Source organism: Schistocerca americana, chromosome 8, assembly GCF_021461395.2.
Source record: "Schistocerca americana isolate TAMUIC-IGC-003095 chromosome 8, iqSchAmer2.1, whole genome shotgun sequence".
Lineage (NCBI taxonomy): Eukaryota > Metazoa > Arthropoda > Insecta > Orthoptera > Acrididae > Schistocerca > Schistocerca americana.
Window position 1 is genome coordinate 107,085,699 of NC_060126.1, and position 11,802 is coordinate 107,097,500.

The 11,802-nt window shown below is 45.1% G+C and overlaps 1 pseudogene; it reads right to left on the reverse strand.

Annotated features, from left to right (window-relative positions):
* Window positions 1-10,500: 10,500 nt before the first annotated feature.
* On the reverse strand, window positions 10,501-10,617 carry LOC124546339 (annotated as a pseudogene).
* Window positions 10,618-11,802: the final 1,185 nt, after the last annotated feature.

Here is an 11,802-nt window from a genome sequence, read left to right on the forward strand (position 1 = left end):
CTATTACACTGTTCTTCAGCTCCAAGCACATGCAACATGACAGACATGACGAGGGCGAACCGACTGGACTCGACGTGACCAATTCCTGGTCGACGGATGTAGAAACTGATGTCAACGACCAAGTTCCTTTTGTTGATTATATACTTTGTACTTCGGACACGATGATAAATATATCAGGAAGAGACTTTATGTTCACCCCGTAACATGAACAAATTTCAGTTAAGAACATTGTAGGAAGTAGTACATATTACAAGGTATGTTTTGTGGCTAACAAATACAGTTACTTAATATTTTTGTGTTTTATTTTGTACGAAATAGTGTCTCGTTTGATGACTCCTTCCCCTCCCTCAAAAGTAATACGTCACATTACCCCCCTCTCATAGCTCAGTTATTGGGTTCGCTCCTGGGTGATCCGCACAACTGATTGATTTCACTAGACTTTTAAGAATATCATCAAGTTGAGAGAAGAAATATTGTAGAATCATTTTGGTAGGAACTTGTAGATGATTCTCATTGCAATTAGATTTACTTGTGACGTAGTGAGGTAGTGCAGTTGGGAGACACCAGTGCCACAACCGACAGGACGGCTGTTCAAATAACCGTCCGGAGATTTGGGTTCTCCGTTCTCCCCATGTGTCGTTGTTGTTTTCCCATCCTTCCCCCAATCAGAGGTTGTGCTCCTTCCTTAACGACCTTGTCGTCGGCGGGTTGTTAAATTTTCACTCTTTTTCTGTCGATTTACGTTCGTATTGATGCCTTATTTCTGAACCCAATACGTGTACATTACTCAGTTACCTGATTTACCGGTCGGAGTAAAGGGGGATGCTACAGCCTTACCACAAACGAACCAAGTTCAAAGGATCTCAGGTGTCACAAACACCCGCCTCTACAGTATGAACGTGAATTCCATCATATTCTCATGTGGACAGACGATATTTGCTCAGTGTTTTGATAGAAGGAACCCATGGTCTTCGGCGGCTCGTTCCAAAGTAAGACAGAAAACCTTGAACTACTGAGATAGGACGTTCGTATTCGCAGGGCATGTACATTAGTATGTTCTGCAAAAATGATTAGTACTTCAGTCACATCGGTTCAGCATGTGTCCTGTTGCCTGGCAGGCACCGCCATGTGCCCTTTTAACTTGTTCCACGAGTGATTGCATCGAAGCGTATAAGGCGCGAATGGCATCCTGCGATATAGCCATCCACGATGCAGTCACATAGTTCCAAAGTTCATCTGGGGTTGTTGGCATTGTGTCACAGCGCTAAACACGTCGTTTCACCATATCCCACCCATTTTCAGTTGGCGACAAGTCGGCTAACCTGGCGGGCCAGGACATACGGCTGACTTCCTGTGACACCAAGAAGGCACGTGTTCGTCCATCAAAATGTGTTCGTACATCGTCGTGCTGAGAAGTGGCGTCTGGGGCACTGTGCAGAAAGGGTATGGCCACAGGTGTCAAGACGTCATTCACATAGGCCACACTGGTTACAGTGCCCTGGGCACGCACCAACTGTGATTTGTGGCACCCCACACTGTAAGACCTTGAGTTGGCGCTGTATGTCTGGTGCGAATGCACTCACTGTGGTGACGTTCTCCCTGTCTGCTTACGAACCAAAATGCTGCTATCATTATGAAAGAACAGATACTAATGATGACCACGTAGCTTATCTAGAAAGAAATGATAATTAATCGAAACCCACAGCTGCCAACAGATGTTGTTGATATCCCTCAATGGGGACAGCTGGAAATGTGTGCCCCGACCGGGACTCGAACCCAGGATCTCTTGCTTACATGACAGACGCTCTATCCCTCTGAGCCAACGAGGGCACAAAGGATAGCGCGATTGCAGGGACTTATCCCTTGCACGCTTCCTGTGAGACCCAAATTTCCAACTGTCCACAACCTACATTCGTAGTGGCCTCGGTGGCTCAGATGGATAGAGCGTCTGCCATGTAATCAGGAGATCCCGGGTTCGAGTCACGGTCGGGGCACACGTTTCCGGCTGTCCCCATTGAGGTATATCAACAACACCTGTTAGCAGCTGATGGTTTCGATTAATTATCACTCCTACTATCATTTTCAAGCAAACAGACTCTGGATTCGTCTGATCCCTGTCCCCATTGACGTCGTTCCATACGCCATTGCTGTCTAGCAAGTTTCTCCACATTCGCCAAAGGTAACGGAGAAGTGGACGATGCGCACGTAACCCGTTCCGTAATAAACGGCGATGGACTGTCACCCCTGATAGTGTACAATGTATTACACTGTTCCTCTGTTGCGCCCGAGCCGAGGACGACACATCTCTGTCCTGCAATGTGATGCGGACGAGGTGTCGGTCTTCTCGGGTCGGTCTTCTCTGGGTGGTATGATCTGACCCATCTCGTCGTGTTCTACTGTCTTCCGTCAACCATTCTGCACACACAACCGTTGCACTGGCAAAACATATCGTCCCACATGAGCAGAAGTTTCCCGGGAGAATGCATCACATTCTCTCATGCCAATAATGAGTCCACTTTCATCGATTTGACGGTCGGTTCGTGTGTGCATCTGCGAGGTGTCCTGCATGTTTGCTCACGTCACACTGATCCATTACTTTCGGATTATACTGGCGAGAGACACAGATATATTTTATCGGCAGGTGGTGTTGCGCCGTGATATCTAAGTTGACCTTGAACCCGCAGGCCGACATGGTTCAAATGCTAATCATTTCTGCAGAACATAGTAATGTACATTTCCTATTAATTCTTTACCGACGAATGGAAAAACTGGTAGAAGCCGACCTCGGGGAAGATCAGTTTGGATTCCGTAGAAATGTTGGAACACGTAAGGCAATACTGACCCTACGATTAATCTTAGAAAATAGATTAAGGAAAGGCAAACGTACGTTTCCAGCATTTGTGGACTTAGAGAAAGCTTTTGACAATTGTGACTAGAATACGCTCTTTCAAATTCTGAAGGTGGCAGGGGTAAAATACAGGGAGTGAACGACTATTTACAATTTGTACAGAAACCAAATGGCAGTTATAAGAGTCGAGGGACATGAAAGGGAAGCAGTGGTTGGGAAGGGTGTGAGATAAGGTTGTAGCCTATCCCCGATGTTATTCAATCTGTAGATTGAGTAAACAGTAAAGGAAACAAAAGAAAAATTCGGAGTAGGAATTAAAATCCATGGAGAAGAAATAAAAACTTTGAGGTTTGCCGATGACATTGTAATTCTGTCAGAGACAGCAAAGGACCTTGAAGAGCAGCTGAACGGAATGAACAGTGTCTTGAAATGAGGATATAAGACGAACATCAACAAAAGCAAAATGAGGATAATGGCATGTAGTCGAATTAAATCGGGTGACGCTGCAGGAATTAGATTAGGAAATGAGATGCTTAAAGTACTAAATGGGTTTTACTATTTGGGGAGCAAAATAACTGATGATGGTCGAAGTAGAGAGGATATAAAATGTAGACTGGCAATAGCAAGAAAAGCGTTTCTGAAGAAGAGAAATATGTTAACATCGCGTATAGAGTTAAGTGTCAGGAAGTCGTTTCTGAAGGTATTTGTATGGAGTGTAGCCTTGTATGGAAATGAAACATGGACGATAAATAGTTTAGACAAGAAGAGAATCGAGGCTTGTGAAATGTGATTCTACAGAAGAATGCTGAAGAGTACATGGGTAGAGCACATAACTAATGAGGAGGTATTGAACAGAGTTGGGGAGAAGAGAAATTTGACTAGAAGATATTTTGAGGCATCAAGGGATCACCAATTTAGTATTGGAGGGCAGCGTGGAGGGTAATAATCGTAGAGGGAGACCAAAAGATGAATACACTAAGCAGATTCAGAAGGATGTAGGTTGCTGTAGGTACTGGGAGATGAAGAAGCTTGAACTGGATAGAGTAGCATAGAGAGCTGCATCTAGCCAGTCTCTGGACTGAAAACCACAACAAGAACAACATGAAAGTCCTGTCTCTAGTCGTTCAAAGTGTTTCATTTTTTTCTGAACATGAGAGTAGTTACTCGCTCCCCGCCGGAGGCGGCTGCTGGCACTCGTGAGACCTGTAGTGTCAAGTGCGCGTAGCGGCCTGCCTTTCTCGCGAGCCGCGGCGGCGCCACTCATGACGTCACGAGTGTCGTCGGGAGTATCTCTCGGCTAATAAGGGCCTGATTGCGTTTCGTTTGATTTCCCATCCACATTTACATCTGTATCTGTATTCTACCTAACACATCTGAATAACACTGCAAATGTTGACAGTATGAGCTGTTTGCTGTGTGTTGTGGTATCGGACGCCAGATGTGGCGTATTGAAACCAAATGTAGTGGATGGGTCACAGGAGGTGCCGAATTAAAACTCGGCCGAGCTTTTGAAATGATTTATCCGTTTCCACTGCAGTGCTTCGTTGGCCTCGGTCCGCATCACAGGCCCCGCACTGCTGAAGCCACTGCCCCAGCGACCTGTGCAACGCAACGCTGTGTCGACTCTGCGCTGCTCCGCCGGGAGCAGTACGCCGACTCCGCTGCTGCTTCTTCCTCTGCTGGCGTAGCTGGGAATGCGTCGGCAATGACCGCTCCTGTTCCGGCGTCCGAATTTGAGGCCTGCGCCTCGGGAAGTCTCCGGCGTGTGTCGGGAGCCGAGACGACTGCCCGCGGTTTCGAGCCAAAGAGTGACCCGCCCTGGCTGGCTGCTGACCCCGCCGTGGACTGGAACGCTGGCGCCCCATCTGCTGCCGTGTGTCGCCGGTAGTGTGACACGCCCCGCCATCCAGGAGAGCTGCCACATTTTAATGAATCTCGTTAGAAAACAACACCTATTTATACTCGGCTGCGCGCCTCTGTTTCGCTAACGCATTGCTCCGAGTCACGTACGCCCCACACCCCGGTTGCGCCAGTGAGCCCCTTCTTCATATGACTTGCGACGTGCAAACCGCTGCGCTTACGCTTTTCAGCGGTTCGATGGTCCCTGTGGCCTCCATTCCACTTCGCAACCGCTGGTCAACGTAAGTTACTGCAATCCAGCCCACACCTGGCTGTAACTTGTGTGCTCCGAAATATTGCACCAAATCTAACTTCCCTATCTTAAACTGTGGTGCCGCTACATATGTTTGGAAACCAACTTGTTGCATCCACTCACGGTCCTTTCTGTTGAGAAGAGTTGTATCCACTTACCTCTTCGCTCTCCAGATTGCGCTCTGTACTGGTGGCTTCTGTCTCGGGTTTGTTTCCAGCAGAGTTCTTGTGCTTTAATAGTATTACACAGCACTATGGGTAGATATGTGTACACCGACGAAGAGTAGAGAGATGGCCACACATTACTCTGTTCTTTGTTCAATGAGAATTGATGTTGTGATATTGGAGTACGCGATCTATTTTGAAAAACACCTTTTTTTAATCACAGATGTTTTGATCATATTTGGTGTTCTCATATTTGCCAGATAGGGTAGGTGGGCGTAAAGTTCCGCAATTTTCAGTCTTTCTAATATTGTGGTCAGTGAGGGATAGATTTTCCCACGATTCCAAATTGAAGTCATGCGCTGGGTTGCTACATATAACCAATCGAAATACGGCTTTGTCTGAATATTAATTACAAAGAAATTTACAATTTAAGTAAAACGAAAATTGTCAGGTTGTATCCAACAAAATGTGGTAAAGCCCCATAGTCCCATTTGACATAAACCTAATAAACAGTGTACTTTGTTAGGTCCCCTGATTCTACTTTGAAGTCCCAGGCTCTTCTTCTTTTTCAGTAGCATTGTCCTTGGCAGTAGCAGTCGGTGCGAAGTAAGTGAGGGAGTCAGTTCTTTATCACGCTGCTGAGCGGTCTGGAAATCGAAACACAGTGGTGCGAATGCAGAGGATGTTGCTTTTGGGAATATGATTTGATAAAGATTTATTTGAGATTTGTGATGATTTTCGGGTAACATCTGAGCATTGCTTGCTCGACCAAAGCTTATGATGAGTTTGTGAAAGACAAATATAATAGGATTATTCATTATTGGTTCAGGTTACTTGGTTTGATTGTTCAGACGTGATTAAATTAAGTTACCTGCTCACATAGCTTGAACTCAAAGTTGTAGTTGCAGCACTCCTTCACCGTTCTGTTAACTAATTTTATGGCAGATTAATACTTTTTAATAAGAAGTAATTTCTGTACATGTGATTCTAATGGTTAACTAATGAGTATCGCAATATAATTTATGAAAAAAAATTTGGTAATGGTTGGTTTACAGTAGCTATTGTTAGGGGACATAGTGGTGTAAGTAATGTTTCTGGTGTTGAAAGTTTGCTGAACGTGATGTTATGAAGTATCGTACCTATCACGGTGGAGAAGTAGCCAATAAGGATTTTGGAAGGTCTTATTATTTCTGTCCATCTGCTTTTACTTTGTATACTCGTAATAAACGTAAAATAAACTGTGATGAGAGTGTTCGTGTCTGGCTTATGGTAAAGGTATATTTGAATATGTAAAAATGACTGGTAATTTTACTGTATATTATCACTTAGTTAATGGTTCGCCGCCGGTAGCTGAGTGGTTTTTGGTCAGTGGGTTAGCTGCCCTCTATAATAAAAAAAACTGAGTTAATGGATCAACGACGAACTGAAACGGGTGTCTTGTGACGTCCGCCCCGAGCAGATGCAACGAACGAAAACGAAAAATGTTTCAAATGGCTCTGAGCACTATGGGACGTAACATCTGAGGTCAATAGTCCCCTAGTACTTAGAACTACTTAAACCTAACTAACCTAAGGACATCACACACATCGATGCCCGCGGCAGGATTCGAACCTGCGACCGTAGTGGTCGCGCGGTTCCAGACTGAAACGCCTAGAACCGTTCGGCCACTTCGGCCGGCAACACGAAAAAAATGAGGTTATAAAAAAAATTAAATAAGTGATCACCGCGACAGAATGTAAATCCTAAGGGCCCGGGATCGATTCCCGGCTGGGTCGGAGATTTTCTCCGCTCATGGACTGTGTGTTGCGTTGTCCTACTCATCATCATTTCATCCCCATCGACGCGCAAGTCGCCGAAGTGGTGTCAAATCGAAAGACTTGCACCCGGCCAATGGTCTACCCGACGGGAGGCCCTAATCACACGACATTTACATTTTACTTAGTTAATGCAATATCTTCCATCGTCTCCTCAATGCCTACCATAGCTGCACGTCCTTGCGTTGCACTTATGCAAGGGTTTCTTTCCTTTAGCTGTTTGCTGCTCCGCTGCACATTTTTTTTCCGAGCAGTGCCGAGTTTCCGTTGCCACAGGGAAGCCACGAAAATTTGTTACGGCCAGTTTAACATCAGTTTCGACATAATAAGATCAGTTACACTTCAATTTTTTATTTCAGAACTAGCACCGGGTCCAATTTCGGCAGCCGGTTGCGGTGGCCTAGCGGTTCTAGGCGCTTCAGTCCGGAACCGCGCGACTGCTACGGTCGCAGGTCCGAATCCTGCCTCGGGCATGGATGTGTGTGATGTCCTTAGATTAGTTAGGTTTAAGTAGTTCTAAGTTCTAGGGGACTTATGACCTCAGATATTAAGTCCCATATAACTCAGAGCCATTTTTTCAGTTTCGGCAAAGTTCACTCAGGATCTCATTTCATATTCAGTCATGTTCTTACAGTGCCATATCAAATTCTAATCTTATGAAGAATTTTTATTCTGCTAGTCTTGTGTGTTGGAATCTTACGTACAATTTTTATTCCGTTAGTTCTGTTAGTTGGAAGCGCAAGTCACATACTGTGACGTCAAACATTGTTCACTGCACTGCACTGTACAGAACTTCAGAGGGTAACTTATTTAGCATACAGTTATACGTTTCTAATTATTTTTGGTAAAAGGCGATTGCAATACAGTTATACAATTTCAGCTGGATTTGGCGACACTTTTTGTCAGATGACGTTCATGTAATCGCACACTGGCAACAAAAGAGAATAATGAGGCGGTTCAAAAACTTTGAAGAGACAGGCAGTGTCAAAGACCATCCTCGAAGTGGCCGTCCGTCTGTGTCTCAAGTACGTTTTGACAGAGTGCAAGCTGCATTTCAACGCATCCCCAGCAGTCAATTCGTTGTGCATAATGCGAATTGCAAGAAGGGAGATCGACTGTTCATGAAGCGTTACGTAAACAATTACGTCTTTTTGCGTATAAACTGCAAATGGTCCAAGCACGGCAGCCAAACAATCGCCCTGTGTTCCACGGTGGCCTCCATAGGCGCAGACAATAACTACCTGGTAAAGTACGTTCCTGATTTCTGGGCATGCTAATCGCTCTGGAAAGCCAGACAACTCACGTAAATGTATCAGTGGTAGCATGAAGCTTAATGTTTGGTCTAGACTGATCACGACAGGGTGACATGCACAGTTTTCTTAGTAGAAAAACAGCGACGGGAAATTCAAAAATGGTTCAAATGGCTCTGAGCACTATGGGACTTAACAACTATGGTCATCAGTCCCCTAGAACTTAGAACTACTCAAACCTAACTAACCTAAGGACATCACACAACACCCAGTCATCACGAGGCAGAGAAAATCCCTGACCCCGCCGGGAATCGAACCCGGGAACCCGGCCGTGGGAAGCGAGAACGCTACCGCACGACCACGAGCTGCGACGGGAAACGTTTACCCGGACATGCTCGAACAGTTCCTGCTACCTGAGACCGGAGAATTGCATTTGTCCATCGTCTTCCTGCGTGGTGGTGGACCCACACACTGAAATTTGAATGTGCGGGTTGTACACATTTCCTGAGAGGTCGATCGGCGCTCTGCCCGATGTCACGCAGTTAGACTCCTCTTTTTTTCCCACGTGTGCATAACACCAGTTGACGATATTGCTACTCTTCGTCTATGAATCACTGAAGCAAACCGAACTGTTGATGCTGCAATGCAGAACCGCACATGAGCAGAATTCTAGAGTTGCAAAACTACCGCAGGCCACAGTAGATATGGTTGTTTTTTCGGTGACATTGCTCAGTGAACGTCGTAATCGCGTTACCCGAACGGTAGGTGTGTTGCATACCACGTTGCCTCATGTCGATTCCTCTGTCTGCACGTGTTATCAGTGTCTTAACAGCTTTCTGTAGAAACGGAAGCGGTGAACCATCTAAAACGTGAAGAAGGATATAGAAAGGCCCATGTAAGCCATGGAACGTTTTTGTTCTACATGGTTTTCCTCCTGTTCTTTTAAAATATACAGCATTTACAGCAAAATTAAAACAGTCAATTTTTAAGTAAGGTTTTATTCGAAAACTGTTGATTTGTGATGTGAAACAGAGGGGTGTTGTAGTAAAAATTTTAAAAAATATCGATGTATCACATAGCGCAAGAAAAGGCAATTTCCTAAGAAAGGGTAAAACTTCTTAAAAAATCTCAGAATGTTTTTGTTACTCGTAAAAACTTACGCGCTTATCAGTAATAGTAGGAGACTCTGGCCTTTGATCATGCGAAGAACGTGCTGTCGAATACAAAATAACAAAAATTATTGTAGCTATTTTATATTTGTTGATGTAAAGATGACTTGCGTCAAAAGTAAGTGCGTTGGTTGTATCAAGAACGCCTCTGTATCTCGGACCTGCGTTGACAACCTACTACTTATCAGTTACGGTATTGTCACATCACTGGACGTCACGATGTCTATTCCCCTTGCCTCTTTGTTAGAACCCTTCTTTGAGAACTTCTGACGCTGTGTGCGTTAACACTACATGGAATACAGATATGAGTTGCTAATAACATTAAGCCAAGAAAAGCATATGGACCGAATGTACATAAGTCTCTGCACACTGTTATACACTGCTAGAGGGGAAATTGATTCTTAGTCATCCTATACGGCAGTCGTACCATTCTTCCAGGAAACGCTACTTCCCCCACCACGAGCACTGTTGGTTTTTTTATTATTGTTTGTGACTAAACAAAATAATTTCGCTGGGCTCTTATTTATATAGTTGAGTTTGTTAAATGAGTATTTATTTGCAATTGTTAAGAGATTATTCATATAAAATGTTTTCCTATAAACAATAAGTGAGAAGTGTTTAATATGTAAGTGTGATGTTGTCAGTGACCTATGTAGTGACGATGGAAAAGGGATTGTATTGGTGAATATGGCACCCTGTTGCTGTTTATCGTTTCGTTGAGAGCGTGTTGTAAAGCTTTGTAGCCGTGTTGCAAACACTTAGCGGTGAGTTAATCAGAACGTTACTGCCTTTGTCTCAGCATTAGTTGTGTTATCTGTAGACTGCATAAGTCTCTTCCGTTCTGGGATTGATGGCACTTGTAGAGTGGTCTGCACTGAGAGGAGCCAGTTACGCACATCTACAATACACTTTGCATGGTGGGTGTGAATAAAGCACTCCGTCTTCAGGCCACGAGTGGCCTACCGGGACCATCCGACCGCCGTGTCATCCTCAGAGGAGGATGTGGATAGCAGGGGCATGGGGTCAGCATGATGGTATTCTTGATCGAAGCCGCAACTATTCGGTCGAGCAGCTCCTCAATTGGCTGCGTGCACCCCGAAAAATGACAACAGCGCATGGGGGCTGGATGGTCACCCATCTAAGTGCCGGCCACGCCCAACAGCGCTTAACTTCGGTGATCTCACGGGAACCGGTGTGTCCACTGCGGCAAGGCCGTTGCCCGGGTGTGAATACGTCTGATAGAATGGGACTAATCATGTTGAAGTCTAGAATAGTAATCTGCTGTAATGCATTGTTTGACGTATGCTCAAAAATCGAATGTTCCATAACACCAAGGGGACTTCTGCTGTTGCCTCTGAGGTTCTTCAGATCTTTGGAGAGCTGGGGCCGGGGTGACGCAATTGATGCCCCTCGTGGTGTGGAAAGTGTTCCAGCCTGTGATGGTCGAGACAACGAAACCGACATTGTCGAATACATATTGACGGTATGTTGCACTTGGGGTAGGCTCTTCACGTTGGCAATTTGACAGATGTACATGCTGTGCTTTTCTACATAAAATCTAACTTAACAATTGCAAATAGGTACTTATTTAATATACTGTAAACAACTCAGTTATGGAGGGTGAAACCAAATTCCCTTTAGAGGCATTGCGGACAGGTTCCTTATACAAAAAAGAAGAAAGAAATTTCTGTTAACCATGGGTTCTAAGGTGCGTACTTTAAGAGCTAAGAGCACGTGTTCATCTTCGATAATGTGAGACGCATCTCTTCTGCTTCACACTCTTGGTTTTCCGTATTTTGGGGAGAGGTTGTGGTGTCACCGCCAGACACCACACTTGCTAGGTGGTAGCCTTTAAATCGGCCGCGGTCCGTTAGTATACGTCGGACCTGCGTGTCGCCACTATCAGTGATTGCAGACCGAGCGCCGTCACACGGCAGGTCTAGGGAGACTTCCTAGCACTCGCCCCAGTTGTACAGCCGACTTTGCTAGCGATGCTTCACTGACAAAATACGCTCTCATTTGCCGAGACGATAGTTAGCATAGCCTTCAGCTACGTCATTTGCTACGACCTAGCAAGGCGCCATTATCAGTTGCTATTGATCTTGTGATGCATGTACCGTCAGATCGACGTTCACCATTTATGGCTTAAAGTTAAGTATTCTACCAGCTACGTCCGTTTTTTCTAAATTCTAATTTCCTTGACCTGTTCCAGACCTCACGCCAGCCTGCGTGAGCTAAAACGCGTGCCTTTCGGCTTCCTCTTGTATCCCGGTGTTGGCTCTCCTGCCAACCCACAACAGAGGTAGTATAGACCAAAACAAGAAAAAATATTCAGTAAACATGGGCTCTAAAATGCATACGCTAAAAGCTATGAGCACTTGCTCATTTTCGCTAGTGCGTAAAAC